Below are 13577 nucleotides of genomic sequence, written 5' to 3'. Positions count from 1 at the left end.
TTGTAATTGTCCCCGTCAACACCAACTTTCACAGTTTCAAGACATTTCAACTTCCCCAAGAAATGTCTCATCTGTTTCAGCTCTTGAAAAGAACCTTTATACTCTGAAATCTCTAGCACTTTCACTTGACATGTCCATAAACAACTTAATTCCTCCTCCTCCTCCTTCACAACCTTCCTCTTCTTGTTGAGCTTCCTATTGTGCTTCTTAGGGATGCAAGCACATGCATCTCCACATTTGTTTGTTACTCTGTGCACAAGACCCTGAAACCAGAGACGAGAGACCAATTTGACATGTATAAACTAACGACAGGCAACAGTACTAACCCTTTTTCAAAAAAAAAAAAAACAGTACTAACAAGAAAAAGAATCTCAATAAGGAAATTGATAATACCTTGATGACTAAAAATTGTAGATTTGGACAACTCTTGATCAAAAGTGGCATTACTTGCCAACCTTTCTCCATGTTACTCTCAATAGATAACTTAAGGAGGTTGTTGAAGACCGGCATGGATTTACAGCAGAAATGAAACACCTGATCACAACCAAAAAAAAATATATATATAGGTGAGAGACCTTGCTGCCTGCGAAAATAAAAACAATTCCAAGGAAGTAGCAAAAACTGACCTCAAGGGATTCAGGAGACAAGTGAAGAGTCGAAATGTTGCTTATACTCGCAACCAGATTTGTAACATCACCATATATGGGTTCCTCCGGTTCATATTCATCAGAGAGATCATCGTAATCATCACAATAAAAAGAAAAACCATCATCGTCGTCGTCATGATTGTCAGTTGACTCCCATAACCTTAGACTCAGCCTGGCTTCGACAAGCAAATCGCAATCAACAAACTCATACTGTTTGGAGACATAATTAGAATAGTCAAGGTAGACAAGACGTGAAGCTTTAAAAAAGACAGTTCTGTGATACTCCTTAGCATCGGGAAGATTGACAAAAACCACAAGTCGCTTGATGGGGGGGACTTTCCACGAACACACCGCAACATGGCGGGTACCAATGATCAGCATCAGTTATGAATAAATCTTCCAGCACAGGGCAGCCATCAAGGAGCCGACAATAGTTTGGACAATAAAACCCTAACACTGATAAGAGAGAAAGCGATTTGAGGGCAGGGAAAAACACACGGTCAACGTCAAGAGAACATTCACCGGATAGTGTGAGCTTAACAAGTGTCTTGCTCGTTAACAACTTTGTCTCTACATCAAAACCAAAATAGCGGTGGGTGGCGTGCAAGTATAGTTCCAAGAAACCACGTTCCATTGCTGTCCAAAACCAACGTTGGTATGCATGGTTATGGCGAGGTCGAGGTGCATGACGCAAAGATAATTTCTTGATGTGAGAATTGCTTAACAGAGCTAGTGTCTTGTCTACGAAATCACAGAAGCGATCTGAACCACTTGTTGCTTCTTCCTCGTTGGGGTAAACAATTATCGAATCATCAAAACAAAGGTTGTCTACTAGACCCAAAAGATTCTTCCACCTCTTGGACAGGACCGATGTGGAAGCAGCAGCTTTTGTCGGAAGCAAAGACAAGATTTTGCCAAGAATCTCATCTGGCAAACTGCTGATTAGATCACTACGAGAACTCATAGCCATAGATTAGGGATTTTAATTTATACCTAATACACACTAAGACAACTCGATTAGGATCCCAAGCGAATGAATTATGCAAGAAAGTGCAAACTAGCTGATGAACCATGTGTAATGATTTTATACCATTTACCATTCTTAAGAATACTAAAATCTATAAATTTTGCAACATTCAAAGTTACTATTAATCTCTTTAACAGATACATAGAGAGTTAAGACGAAAGAAACCACTTACTTGCAATTTGCAACTTTGAGTTGTTCAGCTAACTTAGCACTGTGGAGATGTAAGCTTCAGCGTAATTAATACCTTAGAACAACAACAGCAACAATAATTGAGCCTAAATGCCTAATACACACTTTTTAGGAGTTAACATAGGGTTAAACATTAGTACAATTATATAGTATTTTTTTTTTTGTGGGTTGGTCTATAACACACGCACAAAAATTAGTCCCAACATAAGACGAGTTAAATGAGATGAGTTATGCATACCCTAACCCGCTCCATCATTATTATATGAATTACAAAGTGTTGTACATAAGATGTTAACTTTCACAACAAATTAATTAAATTCCAAATGAAAATGTAATAATTTGTATATACATCAAGCAAATAAAATTACAAATATCTCTATATTATTTTACAAAATTAAACGAATCTAAAATTTTATATTTATACAACATAATCTCAAGATTTCAGTTTTTTTTTTTTGTAATTTTCTTAACTAGTCTAGTATCATTATGATTTGCTTTAAATATGTTGTGTCTCTGAATCCAACGGTTCACTGAATTAGATATGAATGAGATTGTTTGAGTTTAGTAATTAGTGATTTACTAGAGACTCGAAGCTTAGGCTCGTGAGTCGTGTTTAAACTTAGTGTTCAATTGAGGATTCATATGATTGGTAAAATGTTGAAACGTGATTTGATTGTTGCAGTGGTATACTTGTTCAGGAAACTTCAAAACTTGATATGTTTTGTAGACGTAAATATGCTTCTTTTCTTGATGTAAGTCTGCTTTTTTTTTTGGTTGTAGCTTACAGTTTAGCTAAACTGAATTTCCATGTTTAGACCCTTTTAGTTGACAAGAAGTGATGACATGCCTTTTAGATTCTTCGTGGAGTTACAATCTCTATTGAAAGTGACTTGTACCTTGTTCCTAATCTTTCTTTTTTGAATCTTTGATTTTGGTTTCTCATTGTGAAACTAGGCTGATACATTCAACAATTCTCATTACCTCATTTACTCAAGTCTCTACATTTAAAAAATCTAGGGAATTCTTTCTCTTAATGTTCCTGTTGAGAAAGTTGGTCGACAGAGATATTGCTTGATCAGAAACGATGTGTAATTTAGGTCACCGGTCTTGGTGGTTCTTATCGAGCCTTTTGCAAATCCTTCTTTGTTCATCCTTATACCAACGAAACAGAGGCGTCAGAATTGGATAAATTACACCCAAAAATGAGTTCGAAGCTTATCCCACTATCGAATTTTTTCTAAACTGTAATTGTTTTGGTCATCCTGAAAAGTTTCCTATTTCGAGAAACGACAAAATTTATATATCCTATATTAGTTTTTTTATTATTACTACGTTAAACCCGCGCTACGCCGCGAGTATTTTTTATTTTTATATGTCATATAAATACAATTTATAAACTTGTAATTGATCTCTATATTACATGGAACTTTATGGTTGATATATGGTCGCTTTTATCGGCACAACTAAACAAAGCTAAATGTCTTTTAAAACATTATATACTATGACTACTCATATAAATAGTTTATCACTTTCACAACGGTTCAATATTTGTACTAATTAAATTTTTCATTATGCAAACATGGACTACATAAAATTTTGGTTACTCTGAAAATAGAACTAACACATGGCAATTATGAAGTTATTTTTATCTTATTTTATACCTCATTGAATTAATTACATTCCGCTTAGTCTATATTTCTTATTTTTCTACCAATAAACAAAAACCTAAATATCATACTTATGCATTAATTACCTTTTACATGATATATATATTTGGAAAACTACCCTATGCTTTTTTTCTTCTAAACTATACTTTTTTTTTGTGAAAATTTTCTAAACTCACTTTCTATTGTTGTAAAAAAACAAGTTCTGTTTGTCATCACTTCAAAATAAAATTACATATTTAATTAAAAAATATATTATAAATTGTATCTTCATGATTTAAATTACCATTTAAAAAAAACATTTAGAAGGAAAAAAAAAATAGGGTAGTTTTGAAAAAATATATTGTAGAGAGTTTATTAAAAAAATATATCTTTGGGCCAAAATGGTTGTTTTTATAACTCATTTACAATGTAAATATTGTTAGAATGAAATTTTTTTTCAGTTTTGGTATTAGAAGATAGTTTCATCTAGTTAATTAGATCAGCTGATTAGACGGTAGGTTTAAGAGTAACCACAAAAGACAACACGTTAGAGATAACAAAGCAAAGTCCACTTACGATAGCACTTGACATTTACGCTCGTGCCGAAGAATTGGAAGCATCACTCTTCAAACTTCAGAGCCGCTCCCTTGTACAAATCAGAGCCTCCACTGTCGTACTCATCCATCTCCCTTGCTATTTTACAAAAAAAAAAATAATAATAATAATATAATCCTCATGTGTGCTTTAAAGTGATATATGTGATTATTGATTTTGTGTATAAGTAGAACTAATTCTATGATTGCCTCATTTAGATCTTGCCTTATGCAACCATCTCTTTTCTTATTCCAACGCCAATGATTTTTAAGGTGAGAAAGAGAGAAAGAATAAATATACAAAACTATGTGGAAGAGATCTACTATAGTGAGATCCAAGAAAAAATACATAATTTCCTCAGTTCTAATCTACATCAACGAGGAATCAATACTAAACAATTATCTTGGAGACAAAACCCAATTTGATACGAAGCACACAAACAACAGAACCCGAAACACACACATACATAAAACTCTTATATATAAAGCTTCTTAATAACCCATTTGCTTAAACAATTCAACATCTCTTATTCATAAAAAAAATTCTCCCACTCTCTAAAAATTCACATCTACTCTGTTTTTTCTTTTTGTTCTGTTCCTAGTTCCTAATATGGAGATGAACTGGACAAGAGGACAAATCATAGGTCGAGGCTCAACCGCCACCGTCTCTATAGCAATCTCAAACTCCGGTGAGATCTTTGCTGTCAAATCCGCAGAGTTGTCTTCCTCAACGTTCTTGCAGAAAGAGGAATCGTTCTTGTCTACATTGAGCTCTCCTCACATATTCAAGTACATAGGCTCTGGTTTGACGTGTGAGAACGATGAATCAGTTTACAATATCCTGATGGAATACGTTTCTCGCGGGAGTCTTCACGGTCTGATGTATCTTCCCGAGAGAGGGATTGTTCACTGCGACTTGAAGAGTCAGAACGTGCTGGTCGAGGAGAACAGCGTTTTGATATTAGCTGATATGGGCTGTGCTAAAAAGGTTGGCGAGTCGGAGTTTTCCGGTACACTGGCGTTTATGGGGCCTGAAGTTGCTCGTGGTGAAATACAGAGGTTTCGGCTGATGTGTGGGGTTTGGGATGTACAATGATCGAGATGATGACTGGATCAAGCCCATGGTCGGAGCTAAACGATGTTGTTGCTGCAATGTATAAGATTGGATTCTCTGGTGAGTCGCCGGAGATTCTCGTGTGGGTATCGGAGAAAGCTCAAGACTTTCTGATGAATTGTTTCAAGAAAGATTCAAAACAGAGATGGGCAGTGCAAGAATTGCTTAAACATCCTTTTCTTAACAACGACGACGACGAAGAATCTCAATCTAGTGAGTGTGGGAACAAGAAGACTTCATCTCCGAGCACTGTGTTGGATCAACGGTTTTGGGATTCATGTGAAGTCTCGAAAAGTCATTTAATTTCGATGGATCATGAAGACTTGCTGGTTACTCGGAGTCATGGGCTAGAAAGTTAATCAGAGTTAAAAATTCACAAGTTCATCAATCAATCTTTCGTCGCTTCTTATATAGGGTTTTACTATTTTTTTTGGAATAGTAAATTATTGACAGCTAAACAGAAAATAAGCTTGGCTGTATCAATTTAAATGTTTTTATTGGCTACTATTTTTAATTGAGGTGTCAGCTGCTGCTTAAATAACAAAGCTGATGTCAAGCTGGAGAGAAACTAAGAAGTTTTATTGTATTGATTAGTTTTTTTTTAACTTATGAAACGCTTTGCGTTCCCAAATTCCTCCTTCCCTTCTCTTCCTAAAGCTTTAAGTTTTAAGCAAATATGATTTGCATCCTTTCCCAACGAGCAAGCTAAGATCCAAATTCAGGCCAAACTTTTGTACCTTGACCATTGCCAATAGATTTAACTAGTAAGTAGTCTTGTACTAATAATTCTATTCCAAAGATAATGCTTACAAATCCATAATATGGTGTGGTACAGTAATGTATGGAGCTGTTTTTTTCAAGTAAAATATTTGCTAAGAGGAAATTGGGTACGGTTGGTCCAAAACTGGTAACCCTTGGCAATATGCCAATGCCTCAACAAGAAAAACTCAACTTATTCAATGAAACAAATTAAAAAAAAAGCTCAACATACTGTATTTAGTCAAAGTAAGAAAATAGTCTATATAAGAAGCTAGCAAAATTGAATTTCAAATTTTTTTATTTTTTTTAAATAAAATACTATTTCATCACATTGTAAGCATTGCGTTTTGTATTTAAAGATTTAAATATATAGAAATGGAAAGCAAGATCAGAAAACTTTTGTCATTATTTATCTCCAAATTTCTTTTTGATCACTCTAGATTGCATGTGATATTTCTTTTAACAGAAAAAGGTTACAAAAACAGAAAATTATTAAGTGTAAATTGAATGGTTTGTACTTTGTAGAGTTTTCATATGCATGCTAATTGATATATCATATATCATCGTTTCTAAATATATAAAAAATTATATTATAAAAAAAAGTTGCTTGGTTTTAGGTTCTGTTTTAGAAATCGTTAGGCGCTAGTCGGACAGTCGGAGTGGGCCTAGCGCCTAGCGAGAAAAATCAGAGATTAAACGGATATTAATCAGGGACTAGGTTTAGAGTTATTTTATTAAACTAATAATAAAATAAAAATATATAGTATTAAATATATGTATAATTTGTGTTTATTTTAAAATAAAATATCAAATAAAATAAAAAAGTTATATTATTGTCTTTAAAATTACGGTAAACACATAAAAATGTGATTTAAAAGAAAATTTATAATTTAAATTAAAAATTTGTATATTAGTTATTTTAAAACATCATAAATTCTTAATTTAAATGTCTAAACAAAAAAAAAAATACAGATGAACAATGGCCTCCATCTAAACTTGTGTCTCTAATCTCCTACGAATGAACCAACAAAGGAATTGCATAAACCTGAACTCATTGAAATGATTGAAGAGCCAGTGACGCATTCTCATAGTTCACAGGAATAAAAGAAAAAAACACATACGATATTGTGTACATTACAGAAACAATTTGTAACAAACTTTCATGATATTATATTAGTGTGCTATAATCGTATGTTACTTTCACAATGAAATCAAACCGAGAAAGATAAGGAAAGAAAGGTCAAACGAATTGGATGTTGCACTCTGATGATCTGGGGAGAGTCAGTAGATTAGCTCTCAAGAACTCAATGTTGTTGTCCACACCAACACCACTAAACCCTAAACCTTAAACCCTATCTCATGTGCTTGACCTCTTGTTTATATTCCTATAAGGATTTGGTTTTGGCGTGTAATTTCCTTTTTACTTAACATTTTTTAATCCCATTTATACATAGTCATTTTTGCATAACTTTTGCTTTTCAGGTTAGTCTTTTTAGTCAAAAACCAAATACTTGGAAACCAAAAACTAAAATTTAAAGACCAAAAGCTAAAACCCAATTTAAAATCTCATTTCATTCATAACCTAAATATTTGAGAATATCTGGGAATTACTCAATGATGGCGTTGACTATATAATTTGTATATAAGACAATCAACAATGGAGGTGTTGAAAAAAATATTCAACAATTTAATAACTCCAATGCAGGTGTTGAAAAAAAAAAGAAAAACTGACGTGGATTAATTTCTGTTGAATTTATTCAACCGGTTGAATCAAAAAATTTGGGCCCCACAAACACATGCCGACATTCAATTTTCGTTTTTTTTTTGTTTTTTTGTTTTTTTTGTCGGAAAAAAGAAGAAATATATGAGAGAGACATGTGTCGTTTATTTATTTGACAGTAAGATTTTGGAGATGTTTTTCTTATCTTATCATTTCAAAATCAATTTTTATATAGTAAATAATTTTTTTATAAAATAATTTTTATATCAAAATTCATCATTTTAAAAACTCTATAAATAGAGACTTGGTTCATTTTATTCCGACACAAAAAAAAACCAACATTTCTACTATATTTTCAAATTCTTCTCTAATAAACTCTTGTTTATCTCTAATAAAATTAAATTAAAAAATAATAATGTAACTTTTATTAATTTTAAATTACTATAAATCTGTTGTTATGAAATTAAGTAAAAATGAAAATATAAAGTGAAAATAGTAGGATAAGGTGTTGAATTTTATTAAACAAAACTATTGGAGAGGTTAACATTCATTTAGATGTTGAATGATTAGGTGGAAAAAAGAGAAAATGATGTGGAGTGTTAAAAGTTGAGGTGGAGGGTGTTGAAAAAAAAAACCATTGTACATAGCCTAAAGTATTACATGCCAAACCTTACACGTCTATGTCTTTCACTATGGAGTAGAAAAGAACAATGATAGGAAGCAGAGCGGATCAAAATAATGTAAATCGTAAGATAAGATCGACGTATACATACATGCATGTGATGTGATGAGGACCACCACATTTGTGTCAAATCTCTTTAGAAAAATTGATTCTTGACAATGGTACAAACGAACAATCAAACAATCAAACATCATCATCAACTATTCTCAGATCTCTATATATCTACTACATACGCGCGTTCGTCTTCAGCTTTTGTCCAGGATTGACATTCTCAAAAGGAGAAAGATCTGATCAGGGAAGGATTGATCGATCAAGATCAGAAGCCGAGGTATGAACATTATGAGTTTGTGGTGATGTCGTTTGGGTTGACTAATGCGCCAGCAGCGTTTATGAGATTGATGAACAACGTGTTTCAGGAGTTTTTGGACGTGTCTGCCATCATTTTCATCGACGATATTTTGTATTATTCCAAGAGTCATGAGGAGCATGCAGTTCATTTGAGCGCAGTTATGGAGAAGCTGCGGGAGTAGAAATTGTATGCTAAGTTAAGCAAGTATAGTTTCTGGCAGCGTGAGATGGGTTTTTTGGGTCATATTGTTTCTGCAGAGGGGGTTTTTGTAGATCTGAAGAAAATTCAGGCTATCAGGGATTGACCTAGACCGTAGATTGCCACAGAAATCAAGAGTTTCCTTGGGTTGGCAGGTTATTACAGGAGATTTGTGCAGGGCTTTGCAAGCAAGGCACCTCTGATGACTAAGTTGACATGGAAGGATGTTACTTTTGTTTGGTCACAGGAGTGCGAGGAGGGATTTGTAAGTCTGAAGGGGATGCTAACTACTACGCCAATGTTGGCTTTGCTAGAGCAGGGAGAACCCTATGTGGTTTATACAGATGCATCCAGAGTTTGTTTGGGGTGTGTGCTGATGTAGCATGGGAAGGTGATTGTCTACGTTTCACGGTAGTTGCGGAAGCATGAGGATAACTATCCTACTCATGATTTGGAGATGGCTGTTGTAGTTTTTGCCCTGAAGATTTGGAGATCTTATCTTTATGGCGCAAAGGTACATGTGTTTATAGATCATAATAGCCTGAAGTATATATTTATTCAGCCCTAGCTGAATTTAAGGCAGAGGCGATGGATGAAGCTGGTGGCAGATTATGATCTGGAGATAGCCTATCACCCTAGTAGGGCTGACTTGGTTGCGGATGCTCTGAGTCGTAAGAGGGCAGCTTCGGCTCAGGAGCCGTTGAGTTTGGTGGCGGCTGTTTCTCAGGAGTCGTTGGGTTTAGTGGCGGCTGATAGAGCTGATCTTCTGAGCAGGGTGCGGTTGGCTCATGAGAAGGATTTGGGCTGGTGAATGCCTCTAAGGATGTTGATTCAGAGTATCAGGTCCCAACTAATGGTACCATTTTGGTGCACAGGCGGATTTGTGGGCCTAAGGATGAGGAGTTGAGGCAGGAGATCCTAAGAGAAGCTCATGCGAGCATGTTCTCTATTCATCTAGGAGCGACTAAGATGTACCGTGATCTCAAGAGGTAATATCACTGGGTCAAAATGAAGCAGGATGTGGCTACTTAGGTCGCGAGGTGCGATGTTTGTCAGCTAGTGAAAGCTGAACGTTAGGTTCCAGGCGGTTTGCTGAAGAGTCTTCTCATTCCATAGTGGAAGTGGGATATGATCACGCTGGATTTTGTCGTTGGTTTTCCAATGTCTCGGACCTTTCATAGTATTTGGGTCATTGTGGACTGGTTGACTAAGTCGACACATTTTCTGGCCATTAAGAAGACTGATGGAGCAAATGTCTTTGCTAAGAAATATGTGAAGTAGATAGTCATGTTGCATGGTATGCCAGCGATTATTGTGTCTGATAGGGATTCCAAGTTCACCTCGGTGTTCTGGAGGCATTTCAGGCAGAGATGGGCAGTCCGAGAGGACGATCCAAATGTTGGAGGATTTTTTGAGGATATGTGTGTTGAATTGGGGTGGCCATTGGATAGTTCACAAGAGCTTGGTAGAGTTCGCTTACAACAACAACTACCATGCGAGTATTGGGATAGCTCCTTATGAGGCGTTGTATGGGAGGCCATGTCATACACCATTATGCTAGACTCAGGTGGGGGAAAGGAGATTCGGGTTCTCAAGCTGAGGAAGCTCAAAATCAGCAAGAGGAGTTATGCCAATAGGAGGAGGAGATATCTTAAGTTTCAGGTGGGAGATAGAGTGTACCTTAAGACGGTCATGTTGCGGGGTCTGAACTAGTCATTGACCAAGAATAAGTTGAGTCTTAGGTATATGGGTCCATTCCAAGTGATTGAGCGGGTAGAACCGATAGCATATAGACTGGAGTTGCCTGAGGTTATGCGTGTGTTCCACAAGGTTTTCCATGTGTCTATGTTGCGGAAGTGTCTCCATGAGGATGATCAGTTGTTGGCTAAGATTCATGAGAATCTTCAGTCTAACATGACTTTGGAGGTGAGACCAGTGAGGGTTCTCGAGAGGAGAATCAAGGAACTTCGGAAGAAGAAGATTCTTTTAATGAAAGTCCTACGGGACTGTGATGATGTGGAGGAGCAGACTTGGGAGCCAGTGGCGAGGATGTAGGCAAGGTTCAAGAAGTGGTTTGAGAAGCAGGTCGCGACTTGAACTTGTCTAGCTTGGTTCCAGTTGTAGTACGTGGTTGGAGTGGGAATGAAGTATTCCAGCCTATCTCTCTTGTTACTTGGTCGCTTAGGGGTGGTTGGTTGTGCGACTAAGTAACAAGATGAGGTGGTGTTCGGGGTACAAGTTTCTGCGAACCTGTTATTGAAAAAGAAACTTTCCTGAAATGGAATTTTTCTAAAGTGGAAAGTTCTAAAAATGGAAAGTTCTATGTGAGTTAGAATTTGTCCATTTTTAGTTGTTGTGAGCCTTGGAGGGGCTTGTGTTGCCTTTGTGGCGGGCTGTTTAGTCTTTGTGTGCCCGTGTGTAGCGGTCTTTCGAGACATTGGTTAGCCTTTGTGGCGCGCTGTTTAGCCATTGTGTGACCTTTGTGGCGGGCTGTTTTGCCAATTGTGTGGCCTTTTTGGCGCGCTGTTTACCCAATGTTTCCTGTTTAGGCGGTCCTTCAGGATGAGTGGTCTTCGTGATGGTCCTTCGGTACGTGTGGCTTGTTTAGGCAATACTTCGAGATGAGTGGTCTTCGTGACGGTCCTTCGGCACGAGTGGTACTTGTGATGGTCCTTCGGGACGAGTGGTCTTCGTTACGGTCTTTCGGGACAAGTGGTCTTCGTGACGGTCCTTCGGGATAAGTGGTCTTTGTGATGGTCCTGTTTAGGACATTTTTTGGCCTTGGTGGCGATCATGTTTAGGACATTAGTTTGGCTTTTGTGGCGGTCCTTTTTAGGACATTTGTTGGCCTTTGTGGCGGCCCTTGTGGCATGTTTATGATCCTTGTGTGGTCATCAGGTATCCCAGTGAGGGGATATGTGGTTGGTAGGACATTGTGTTGTTTTACGTGAACCACGGGAAGGAAACATTGTTAGGGATAGGACTCAGACGTGTTCAGAATTGTTTGCTCTAGGGACAGTTGGTCCCGAACGACTCTTGGGGGACTTTAGTTCTCCTAGTACTGTCATATTCTTAGACTTTGTGGCTTGTGAGTATGGTTGGTATATCGACTTCGGATGACGATCCGGAGGCGCGTTGTAGGATGGAAAACCGAGAGACGAATGTTGGACTTCCTTATATATTATGGCATGCGGGCTTAGGCTCGATGAGGAGCCAATGTTATGGCATGAAGGCTTCGCCCTGATGAAGAGCAAATAAAAAATCAAGGTTGAGACCTATGAGTAAAGGAAAGTCGAGAGCAAATAATGCATGGAACGTGAGTTATCGCCTAGAGGTGACCTTCGTAGATCGGTCAGAGGAGATGCGGGCCATGGAGACAGTTAAACGAGAGTCCTTGGCTGATGGTTGTTCGAGATTCGAGGACAAATATATGTTGGTGATGGACATGTGCCTCCTCGACTCTCTCTGCACCCTCCTAGCTGCCACAAACCTCCACCATAAGTGAGCATCGTCTACAAGGTTGTTGACCCCCTATGTCCACCCAAAACTCCTGAGAACATGTCAGAGATTGGAACTTATGTTCCACTCTCGTCTTCCATGCCTCCGCAGCAGTAGGATCAGTACCACTAGAGAACTGCTCTGTATCGATCATGCCCATCACCCTCAGCATGATCATGTAAAGGGAATGAACTCCTGCACCCGCAGCCACTGGCTGCTGCACCTCCGCCACCATAGGCGGCACTACCAGAGCTTGTGCTGGTACCATGCCGGAAACCGCTCCAGCACCCGCGCTAACAAGTCCACAATCACAACATCTCCACCGAGGGCCCCCACCTACTAGAACTCCCGCACCCGAAACTCTAGCATCACCAGCCAACCCGGCATCGACACCGCCCACTCTTACTCTATCGGCGCCTACGGTCCTATCGGTACCTTTACCTGCCACACTTACGGACCCCTCCTGGATGTCTCCAACTCATCTACGCCCTCCACTGACACACTCTGGTCCACAGTGTCATTAACTGTTGGGCCTCTGCCCCTACCACGCTCACATCTGCGTCCATGATCAGAAGCAACACCGACCATCTGCACTACCATGAACAGAAGGCTAAACAGACAATTAAACCATACAATAAAACATAACTTACAGTGGAATCACGTTGAAGGCTCGAAGAGGATGTTAGGAACCCATGCCACATACAATTGACTAACTCACATATTAAATTAAAGCATGCAATTCCAAACACAAACAACATAAACTTAGTGAACCCGTACCTAGAGCCGTAAGGGCTTCGATACCAAACTGAAACGACCCGACCAATTTTTTTTAATAAATTATTAAACTAGTGATACCCACTAACAACCTAACACCCAATCAAACCATTGCGAATAACATAAACGATACCATTAAACCAATAAACAATAAATCAATAACAGTAATAAAACAACCAACAATGTCATAAAACATTAAAACAACAACCTAGCAACATTCTAATGACTCAACTCTAGCAACCTAACAGAAACCAGACAATACATCAACGGGCCACTAGAACATCCTCCTTTTCATCGCCTTGATTCCACGATTACACTTTATCTTTACCTGCACCACAACACATATGAGATGCGTGAGTATTATCATAAATACGTAATTAG

At 37.7% G+C, this 13577-nt stretch overlaps 2 pseudogenes; one reads left to right on the top strand and one right to left on the bottom strand.

The window, feature by feature from the left end:
* Positions 1 to 1617, bottom strand: part of LOC104777705 — a 9525-nt pseudogene extending 7908 nt beyond the window's left edge.
* Positions 4713 to 5575, top strand: LOC109130733 (annotated as a pseudogene).

This window comes from Camelina sativa, chromosome 3, assembly GCF_000633955.1.
Source record: "Camelina sativa cultivar DH55 chromosome 3, Cs, whole genome shotgun sequence".
NCBI classification, from domain to species: Eukaryota; Viridiplantae; Streptophyta; class Magnoliopsida; order Brassicales; family Brassicaceae; genus Camelina; species Camelina sativa.
Note: the sequence above shows the minus strand (reverse complement) of the source record. Positions and strands in the feature narration are given on the sequence as shown.